Here is a 10,787-nt window from a genome sequence, read left to right as displayed (position 1 = left end):
TCCTTGAGCCCCTCTACTCCTTGGAAGCTGTCCCAAGGATCCTCTCTGCGTTCCACAGCCAGTTTTGAAATAGTCACCAGCATCCAATCCCACACCTTAGGGTCCCTTTTGCCATCTTTCACAAATAGGTCCAGGAAGGTGAAGAGTCTCTCTGCGGTTACCACGCTCTGGAGTTTTATGGGAAGGAGCGTGTGCCCAACAGAGACACTAGCTGGCCTGGTGACCAGGAGCCCGCCCCTATCCCTCCCCGCCCCCTCCGGCGCTCACACTCAGGAAGCAGCTGGCTGCCGGCCGGCCCTCGCGGCCGCACACACATCCACACTCCTCGCCCGGCAGCCTCCCTCCCGCCCTCTTCCCCCTTCCCCTCTCCCTGCAGCGGCGTCCCTACTGCGCCGCCCCGGCAGCCCAGAGCGCGGCGCGCAAGGGCACGGGAGGCAGGGGCCGCGCACCTCGGGGCCGCGGCGGGCCCGGGTCCAGGCTCGCACCGGCGCTCTCCAGCCGGGACCCAGCTCAGCCAGCCAGCATCCCGAGCCCGGCCCCTCCACGCATCCCCCCGCCTCGGCCCAGGGCGAGGATGAGCGCCCGGCGCCAGGCACCAAGTCGCCACTCAACTTTGTAAAGACATGATTGGAGTGTGTCTGTGCGGAGCGGGGACAGCGAGCTGATGCCGAGAGTCGGCCCGCTGCCCTGCCTCCTCCTTCCCGGGCCGTGGCCGTCGCAGCCGCGCGCGCACACACGGGCCAGCGGGCCGCGTTTCCGCGCTCCGGCCCCGGGCTTGGATGCGAGTTTTCCTTTCCGAAGGAGGCAGAGCCCGCGTGGAGCGCTGAGGGGCTCAGCCCCCCACCCGTTCGTCGCCAGTGCTGTCACGCGCGGGCTGGCCGGGAGAAGGGATTCACGCGCCTAGCTTTGTTGTGGAAATCCGGTTACCTGGTAAGTGGATGCCATAGGAACTTTGTTCCGCAGGCGAGAGACGGAGCGAGAAGGCGCTAGAGAGTGTGGGGGCGGCCAGTCTCAGAGATGCAAACTCGGGATTAGACATAGTTTGTTGCACGCCGGCTTGGTGGCGATCGCGCGGGTTTGAGGACAAGAGCACCCCAAGTCTCCAGACTCACAGGGCTTCTAGAGACCTAGGCACAGGCAATACTCATTTAGCCATCAGACTGGCTGTCAGTTACCTAAGAGCGCCTAGTGTAGACGGAAAGGAAACCAACAAGGTGTTGAAGTTTCGCGTATAGGGAGAGTCTCTGTGCCTTTTAAAAGAGAACACAGGTCCCAGAAGGCGACACAGTCAGGGCCAGTTAGCGCTCCGACACGGTGCGTGCCATCCCTCGGGGTTCTACTTAAGGGAAACTTTGGCAAAGTGGGGAGCGACGGGTGGTTTGAGGTCTTTCGCTCACAGTCGGGGCAGTAGTTGTTTTTCCGGCTTCCACGTGTTTGTGGAGCGCCACGAAGGCTGTTTTCCACTTTTGTGTTTCATCCAAGTTGGTGTGCCCATTGTTCAGGGAGGTCCTCGGGTTCGGGGACACAGCTACTAGTCGGGAGAGGTGCAGCGACCCGCAGCCGCCAAGTTTTCAACTATAACCTCCCACGCCACGAAATCGCAGACACATTCAGACACCAACACTCCCCGCCGGGTTCGTCACCTCGCGTGTACATTTTTTTATGGGCCAGGACAAAATGTCAGCACTGTTTGGGAAATGTCTCAGTCTCGGACTTTGTCCTGCTTCAAGACTCTGGTCCCTATAAATGACCCTGTGTCTAATTTTGAAGTCGGCCGCCGGGACCACTTTCTGGAAAGCGTGAGTGAGCTGTTGGCAATCCTAGACACACACCTTGCCCCAAGCGACAGTTCCCAGTTACTCACTAGAGCTGACAAGTCACCCCGGGGACGAGGAACTCACCCAAGTGTCTGAAAACCTTGGCCCGGGTGGATTTGTCATCCTATGGATGATTCAAGTAGGTACCTGGAGGGAGACATTGGGGAAAGGGTTCTGGCTCGACGAGGTCGCGCCCTTGGATCTGGTAAGTAGTGTGTTTGGGAGGCGACAGCAAAAGGACAAGGGGGGGGGCGGGGAGCACTCCCACCGGACGCGGGTAGGGTGCAGGGCGGTGCGCACTCAAGTGCGTATCCCGGGGCTCCGGCCCGCAGCGCGAGGGTCCCCTCGGTCGGTCCCGGCTTCCTAATTGGCGGCTGGCGGCGGCCTTTCTGCCCCCGATTTACTCAGTACGGGGTTGCACAACAGGAAGCCGGCACGAGTTTGTTTTGTTTTGTTGCGTTCGCTCGCTCTCTGGCTGGCTGACACGCCGCGGGTGAGGGGCGGGGGCAGAGCGGGGGCGGCCGTGGTGCAGCGAGCACCACTAGGGGCCCTGGCGCCTCCACCTCCGGTCCCGCCCTCGCTTACCTCTGGGGAGCCCAGGGGCCAGGACCCGAGACCCCCGCGGGGCAAAGGTGTGTGTATTTGTGTGTGTGTGTGTGTGTGTGTGTGTGTGTGTGTGTGTGCGCGCGCGTGCGCGTATGCTTGTGTTTGTGTTTTGTGTGTGTGTGTGGGGGGGGGGGGTGTTGAGCCCAGGAGGACAGTCTACCCGCTGTTACCGGCCATATCTATAGGCCCTGCAGGCCCCCCCCCCCTTCCTGGCTCCTCTGCCCTGTGTACCTCTCTTCCTGGCTTGGTCTCTTTGATACCAGCTTGGTCCTATGGATTCGAGGGTAGGGGGTCACCTCCGGAGTCCTAGGGAGCAGTGCCCGCAGGGACACTCCAGCAATTGCACCCCTGTCTCTCCTGGAGAGGACACCTTCCCAGCCCCGCAGAACCTCTTTCTAGGACGTCAACATCTCCTGAGAATTGGGTTGGTGGTCCTAGTGATTCCAGAGTTGGCTAGGAAAGTGAAAAGGTATACAGCTCCCCCAGTGGACCAGTTCCCTTTGGGTTATGGGACCTAGAGTCCCCAGTGGGAACTGTTAAAAGTCCTAAGGGGAGCGGGAAATCAAGACGCTGAGATTCCAGGGGTCTTGCCCAAGAACCCCTGCCAAGCTTACGCATCCATCCAGGAAAAACACTAGAGTTTCTCAGTTGAGAGCGGTTCTTGGCCTGAAGGTGAACTCAAGACAAATGCGAAGTGTCTTCTGTCAGCTCCGAAGCTCTGATGAGTCATGGTTTCTGCCTTGGGTGGTAGCCAGGCCCAGTCCCCAAATGTCTCCTTGCCCACTGGACTTACTTTGTGGACTACATAAGGAACTCTTAAAATTGTAAAAATGGTCTTTAGTTAGTTTAAATCTTAACACCCCCCCCCCCTTCTCTCTGTTGTTTGCAGTGAGGCTACGTAAGGCAGGTGAGCCTACAAAAGTGCAGAAAACAATGAAAGTTGTGCCTGGAAACGCTGTTCTAAAGAGAGCTGTGTGAGAGTGTATGCCCACCCCCTTTCTTTTCCAGTGAGAACTGCTTACATTTAGTGACTTTACCAGAATTTACCACAGTTTTCATGGAGAATATTCTTATTCTTGGTGGTACCTTATTCATTTCTTTTCTTCCATGCCAGGAGGACTCAGCCCTTCTTGGGATTTGAGTTAGTTAATTCTGTGTGCTCTGGGAAGATTCCCTCACCCCTTGCTTCTCGAGGTCATTCTGCGCAGAGTGGCCTTTCTACAATTCATTGGTTCTACCAGAGTTCCCACTCAGATTAGCAGAGGTTGGATAACTGAGGTTGGTTGGTTTGCTTGGGTTCTTATCTAAATGGGAAGCAACTCTCCCTCTGGGATGCACTCCAGACTCTACCTAGTGTGGAATTTTTACCTGGCTGGAAAAGAATGGGGGGAGTTAAGTACATGGGGAAGTGATAGTTTGTAAAAGTCCTGCCATTACTTATGTGGCAGGGGAGAGTTAAGTACATGGAAGTGATAGTTTGTAAAAAGTCCTGCCATTACTTATGTGGCAGGGGCGGCCCTTCCCCAATTTCAAAAGACAGGTCAATGTTCACGTTACGTCTTTCCTACTAGGAATATTCTGAGGATAGCCTGTCTACAATGTCCTCTCAGGTCAAGGTTGCTGACCATTGGAGTTGGGATGTTAGTGTTTAGTTCTCCCTGACTGTGGGAGTTATTTTGAAGGAGCAGATCCAGGAAGAAGGACCAGAACACACTCTTACCCTTGGAGAAGTCATTTCCTGTGTTTCTGCAATTATTTTTCTATAGAGGAAGTTATATTATAAATAAGGAGTCAATACAGGATTAACTGTTTCATGTTTGGCTAGTTTATAAACTCAGTCAGGACTGAAGGGGGAAAAAGGCACATAGGTAGTCTTTGCAATAAAAATATGATGACATTCTTATTCCAGGAGAAAGACAAAATGGAGTCTTTAATAGGACATTAAGATGAGCTGAACTGTCATAAAAGATGCCCAAGTTTCAGGTTTTCCTAGTTACCCACTTACTTTAGGCAGAGTTGACACAAAGCCAACATTTTTATTGAGGCAGAAGATTACACCTGTTAGTTTCATAAACAGGACACATCCAACAAACTAACTGAGGTCCCAGGAGCATCTCTCTCAAGGGACTGCCTCCCCTGAAGGCAGTGGTTCTTAATTTGTGGGTTGCATATCAGACATTTGCATTACAATTCATAACAGTAGCAACATTACAGTTATGAAGAAGCAACAAAATAATTTTATGGTCAGGGGTCACCATGACATGAGGAACTGTATTAAGGGGTCCCAGCATTAGGAAGGTTGAGAACTACTGCTTTAAGGTGACATTGCCCTCACTTGTAACACTTGTGTGAGTTTGCCTGAGCAAGTGTCTTATGGAATTGGAATAGCTCTATCTTTGTTTGATCTGCACATGACTTTATAGTAGGTCAGATAATCTGGGTTTTACTTAGTGATAGAATTAAGGAGAGATACAAGTGAAATGGATCATATCTATACCTGTCAGCAATCTGGTACCCACCTTCGTAACATGCCTGGTGTGATTCTAGGTGAGCAGGAAAAATGTTAAGAGAATGTCTTGATAGCCCTGGTGTGAGGGCCAACACTCCACAGCAAACATAGCTTAGTTCTAGTACTGAATTGACTGTGAGAATTGTCTGCCACAATGTCAAGATTCAGGCAAGAATATTGTGTCGACCGAGAGGATGGGACAGAATTTCTATGTTACTTTTTCCTATGTAGAGAACAGAAGAGAGATGGGAATGAACAGTCTGGAAAGCATACAGCTGTAATTAAACTGGATCTTGAGGTCACAGAGCATGGGACTCATTATTGCATTGTCACATGTCACTCATATTTATTCAGATAATAAATGATGAGGGCAGACTATAATTACATATCTCACTTCTATTTTCTCTGTAATATGAATAGCATAAATGTAGGAAATATGTTCATGTGTAAATTAGTATTGAAATATATGTGTGCTAAGTCAGGTGTGAAAAGGATAGATATGTAAATAAAGGTAGATAGATATGACTGTCTCTAAATACAGGGGCTGGGGGAGTTTCACATATAAACTAGACATAATGTCAAAACTCAATGGAAGGAGACTTTAGACAGGGAAATGAAGCATAGGCAGACAGCCACAATACACTGAAGAACGGTAGGAATGTGAAATGAAAAATTTATGTGGAAGGAAAAGAGTTAACATTTGTTGGGTTCTTTATGTCCTTGGCACTGTACTAAGAATGTGACATACATTTTCTCATGTATTGCTCTGTAATGTCATAAACAGCAAACAATAGTATGTGTATCCCCATTTGGCAGATAAGAGCCATGGAGACTAACATAGGAGTGTGAGGGGCAGACAGTGGGCTTGGAGAGTGAGTAGAAGTGGGCTTGTGGGTGGTTCATTTGGCATAACTCGTGCCTTGCAAGTATGAGGACCATGTGAAAAAAGAGATGAATGTTTTTCCAATGTTTTCAGCATGACCAGTATCCTAGAACCTATGTGAATATGTAAATATGGTAGTTCACCCCTGTAATGCCAGCGCTGGGGAGGCAGAGACATGGGGATCAGTTAAGTGTAGCTTAGTTGGGGAGCTTGAGACCTTTGTTTCAAAGGAGGTGGAGTGCATTTCTAGGGTTGACACCTGAGGTGGTTATCTTTTTCCCGCGCGTGTGTGTGTGTGTGTGTGTGTGTGTGTGTGTGTGCGCGCGCGCGCGCGCGCACGCTCTTATACCTTTCCTCGTTGATCTGCACACATATAAACTTGCATACATGTATACACACATCCACACACAGAGGGAGAAAGAGGAAGCTAAGAAACTCTGGAGGTAGGTTTCAAGGCAGTGTGCTAGAGCAACAGTCTAACTATTTTCTGTCTTGGGAACAAAATCAGGGGATTTATCTGCAAGGCTTGAAATCTCAAGGACGCCACCTCGCTGAGTGTGCACTTGAGATGAGGAAAGTAGTGGGCCATTCTTGTCTGCTGTGATCTCTAGGCCGAGAACATGAAAGGCTGCGAGTTCCTTCAGGGGCAGCAAGCCTTAAGGAACTTTAGATGAGCAGATAGGCTTGAGCACAGGATCTGACCTTGTCCCAGGCTCCTTGATAAAGTGGCCAGTATTTCTGAACATCAGTGGTTTTTACAGTTCTGAGCGAGAACTTCCAAGTTTCATTTCTAGGCCTGCTGAATACTGTACACAGAAAGCCAACTAGAATCCAGAGCTGAGTAGGACTTCTGCTGTTTTTGTGTGTGAAGAAATAGATGAATGTTTTTCCAACCTTTCAGCATGACCAATAGGCTCCACTCCTGTCTGTAACTTGGTTGAGTCATTCATGAAGGTTTAAACACAATTTTTAATAAATATGTTGTCATGTTGGGTAAAGGCCTAGTCATTGTTGTGGACATTCATACTTCTTCCCTGATGTCAGGGAACAGAATTAACTTGTATAAAACTTCTGTCTACCAAGGACTAAAAATACTTAACAGTGGTTACTTTTCAGCAGTAACTGTGGCCAGAGAGAAATCACTCAGTCCATGTGTGACAGAGATTCTTTAGCAAGCTTGACTTTGCTTTGAATGATCAGTTTTGCTTCTAGAATCTTCTCTAGGTAGCTGTTTCTTACATTTTTGAGAAAATGGTGGTTTTAGCCTTAAAAATAGCCATTCCTGTGGACTGAGTGGTAGGTTATACAAACCAAATGATAAGGAAGTGCTTTCCATGCAGGCATTGTCCACGTCCCCTTTACTTCTTTGTGTTAGGATGGATTTTCATGGTTTCCTTACAAAGAACATTCTCCAGTCAGTTTTCATGACTTCTCTGTTTTTCAAAGAAGAGGGCTTTGTGTCTTAAATGATGGCCATGTGGGACTCAGTCCCAGTAGTGCAGGTAATTAATTCAGGAGTGACGTCATAGGGGATGAGTTCATTTTTTCCACTTCAGATTCTTCATTTCAGGATCTGATGGTTAACTCATATTAAGAACACATTTCAAAAAAACAGTCCTGAAAAACTGAGTTGTGTTAATATATACATATATATATTATAATTAACTATTTTATATATATAACTATTCCATATTTTGGTTTTTCTGTCAGGGCATGGCTTCAATCTTGGGATAGATGTTTACACTCTGCAACCAGGAAGATCTAAAAGTAATCCATAATTATTATTCCTATTGATTTATAAGTAAGGATGTTTTATCTGCATGTATTTTCATCACATGCATCCCTTGGAACTGAGTTACAGACAGTTGTGAGCTGGTCTGTGGGTGCTAGGAACTGAACCCCATCCTCCGAAGAGCAGCCAGTGCTCTTAACCTTTGCGCTTTCTTCAGACTCTGTTGTCAGTCATTTTGATGCTGATGCTCTTGGTTGCTCAATTGCTACTTATCAGCACAAATGATCAATCACTCTCTACTGAGACGTGATAGATAGCAGTGGCTGAAATGCAGCTTTGTACTGTTTGCCCTTAAAAACATAAAGCTGAGGCAGAGGCAGGAAGATCTGTGAGTTCAAGGCCATCCTGGTCTACAGAGGGAGTTCTAGGGCAGCCAGGGCTACATGGAGAAACCCTGTCTGAAAACAAAACAAAGAAAAACCTAAAATGTCAAGCTTCTTCATTTTACACTATTTTGGTATTTCTTTTAAAATCTGGCTGTACCCACAGCTGCTGTTTGTAGGTGTTTCAGGTCAACAAAGAGTCTAAATGGTTTTCTTTTTCTTTCTTTCTTTCTTTCTTTCTTTCCTTCCCTCCTTCTTTCCTTCCTTTTTTCTTTTTTCCTTTTCTTTTTTTATTTTTTTGAGACAGGGTTTCCCTGTGTAGTTTTGGTGCCTGTCCTGGAGCTCACTCTAGATCAGGCTGGCCTCAAACTCACAAAGATCCGCCTGGCTCTGCCTTCCGAGTGCTGAGATTAAAGGCGTGTGCCACTGCTGCCCAGCCTTCCAAATTGTTTCCTAACACGAGGTTTTATTTTATTTTATCATGACCCACCATAAAATAGTGTTTATCTTATCCAAAACACACTGTGCATACAGATAGGTACACCTGCAAAGAAATGAAATAGAACAGTTCTTGACTATTGCTCTTGATGTACTCTGATAGCTGCCAACAGATTGCAGTCTGTTCTGTTTATTTTATATTAAAAAAAAAAAAAAAGGCTTTCCCTGTTGAGTAACTGATACCATAGGCCGTCAGGGGACTGCTGCCCAGTTTGCAAAACGCTGCTTTAGAACGAATACTTTGGTAACTGTAGGCCTAGGAACTCAGCATATCCCCACCTGTGCCGAGGCGTGGCCAATCCATGACTGCCTGTCCAAACATCCCTGTTTGTGCTGAAATGTTTTTGGTTTCAAGTTCATTCTAATTTATGATGATTTTTTTTTTTTTTTGCATTGACTGACCATTCTTTCTAGGGGCACAGCTTTCTAGACCTTTCTGTACTCACTGATGAGTTAATGACTGAAGCAAAGTAATGACACCCTTCTCAGTAATTATTGCTAAATCCAGCAACATTAGGAGGCTGAGAGAGTCCTGGAGATGCACTCAGGTGTGGAAGGTGCATTCTGGGGGGGAGAGCTGTTACCTAGCTCCATTGTCCTTCTCCAGCAAGGTCTCTGGGAAGATACTGATTGTCTACCAGCCATCTTGTCTGTAATCACTGTCCTTGTCATCACAACTACTACCTGGATCTTCAGAATGTTGCTTCTGACTTTCAAACTGACTGACTAGGATGGGGTCCTGAACCAGTTGGCTGCTCCTGTCTCCTCTTCTTCTGTTAGGCCTTGGCCATGCTCACTGCTCACATTGTGAACTTCATAGTTACAGATTTAAATTTAAAATCCACTGCCAGTTATTTTAGTCCATATGCTTAAGAAAAATTGCCTTCCTTTTAGAGGCAATTCATAAATGTGACATTTAGAATAGTTGCAATATGTTTATCATGAATTAGCTTAGAGTTTGGACCCACAGATACATCGAAGCCATGGGTTCTGTTGAATAGGGGCCCTAATGCAGGTTATAGTGTCTTTTCTGAGTGGTCTTTGGAAGACTTGGGTGGAATGCATGCTGGGAACACTCATTTGTCTTATTAATTAGTGCTAAAGTGAAATCTCTCATTTCATCTTTCCGGTGAGTGTGTTGTTAGACATCGGTACACACTGATGTTCAGAGTAAATGTGGTAATGTGCTTACAGTCTTCGTTAGGACTTAAGAATACTGGCATGAAAAGATCTATACGCGTCTTCGAGTTTCTGCTCTAGAGCTCAAGTGTGAGTTCCTTTTCGTGAACCTTATGTGGCTTTGTTCATTTCCGTGCACACAGTTAAGAACCCATATATACAGCTATGTTCTGCTGTGGATCCACTCACCCTAATAGAGGACCTTCCAGTTTGGGTCTAGAGAAAGGATACTGTCCACATTCGATATATTTCCTCCATCATATCCTCCAGCTTCATGGACTCATGTTTGCACTTCCCTCTTGTTGAAATTGCAGACAAGAATCACTCTGATTTATTGGTGACATCTAATATAGCTGTGTTTATATTGTTGCCAATAAAATGACTTACATGATTGGTTTTTGTTTATACAATCTTTACTGAGGAGTCAGTCACCTGTGTTAGAACAAGGTACATTCTGCTTATTAAAATGAACTCTTGGGATATAAGAACATTCAGCTCTATCTGTCCTTGATTAAATTGCAAAATCTGCTTCACACTGTGGCCATGCATGAGAATACCTTATATTATCCATCAATAGGTTTTTCATTTCTATATTCTTCTGGCTACAAAAAGCCGTAACAGGAGAAGCCCAGGAGAATAGCATGGACCTGTTAAATGGTGAAGGCCGTGAAGTTGAAATGACAGAGCTTAATGAAATTATACAATCATTAACCCAAAAGGGGAAAATGAAAAGGGTAACATGTCATAGTTGGCTTACACACACACACACACACACACACACACACACACACACAGATACACACATACACGCATACACACATGCATGACACATACACCATAAATTGTGCACACATTTATTTATCTGCATATACATAAATAGGATCATATTCAGGATCAGTTTGTTTCCTGCCTATTGTTTGTGCTTCATTAACAGGATTTTTTTTTTTTTTTTTTTTGGTGCAGGGTAAGAAATGTTCTCAGCATAAGGAATGGAAAATGTAACAAAGGCTAAATGTAGCCTAAGGAAATGAAATGATGTATGAAAATTAATAATTAACTGGCTCATCAGATGAATTATGACTCTAGATGAGTCTATTAATGGTATTTACTAAGAAAGGGCCTTTGGCTGTAAATAGGCTCTGTGGAACTTGTTTCTGGAATTTTCTTAAATGGATGAGTT

General features: G+C 46.4%; 1 protein-coding gene across 1 annotated transcript in view; it reads left to right on the top strand.

Moving 5' to 3' along the window:
* Window positions 1–325: 325 nt before the first annotated feature.
* Glis3 (GLIS family zinc finger 3) overlaps window positions 326–10,787 on the top strand; it is a 428,158-nt gene continuing 417,696 nt past the window's right edge. The window contains exon 1 of the mRNA XM_036191632.1: window positions 326–930. The gene's annotated coding sequence lies outside the window, so the exon portion shown is untranslated. The remainder of the gene's footprint in view (window positions 931–10,787) is intronic.

The sequence above is a fragment of the Onychomys torridus genome, chromosome 1 (assembly GCF_903995425.1).
Source record: "Onychomys torridus chromosome 1, mOncTor1.1, whole genome shotgun sequence".
Taxonomy (NCBI): Eukaryota; Metazoa; Chordata; class Mammalia; order Rodentia; family Cricetidae; genus Onychomys; species Onychomys torridus.
This window is presented reverse-complemented; position numbering and strand designations above follow the sequence as displayed.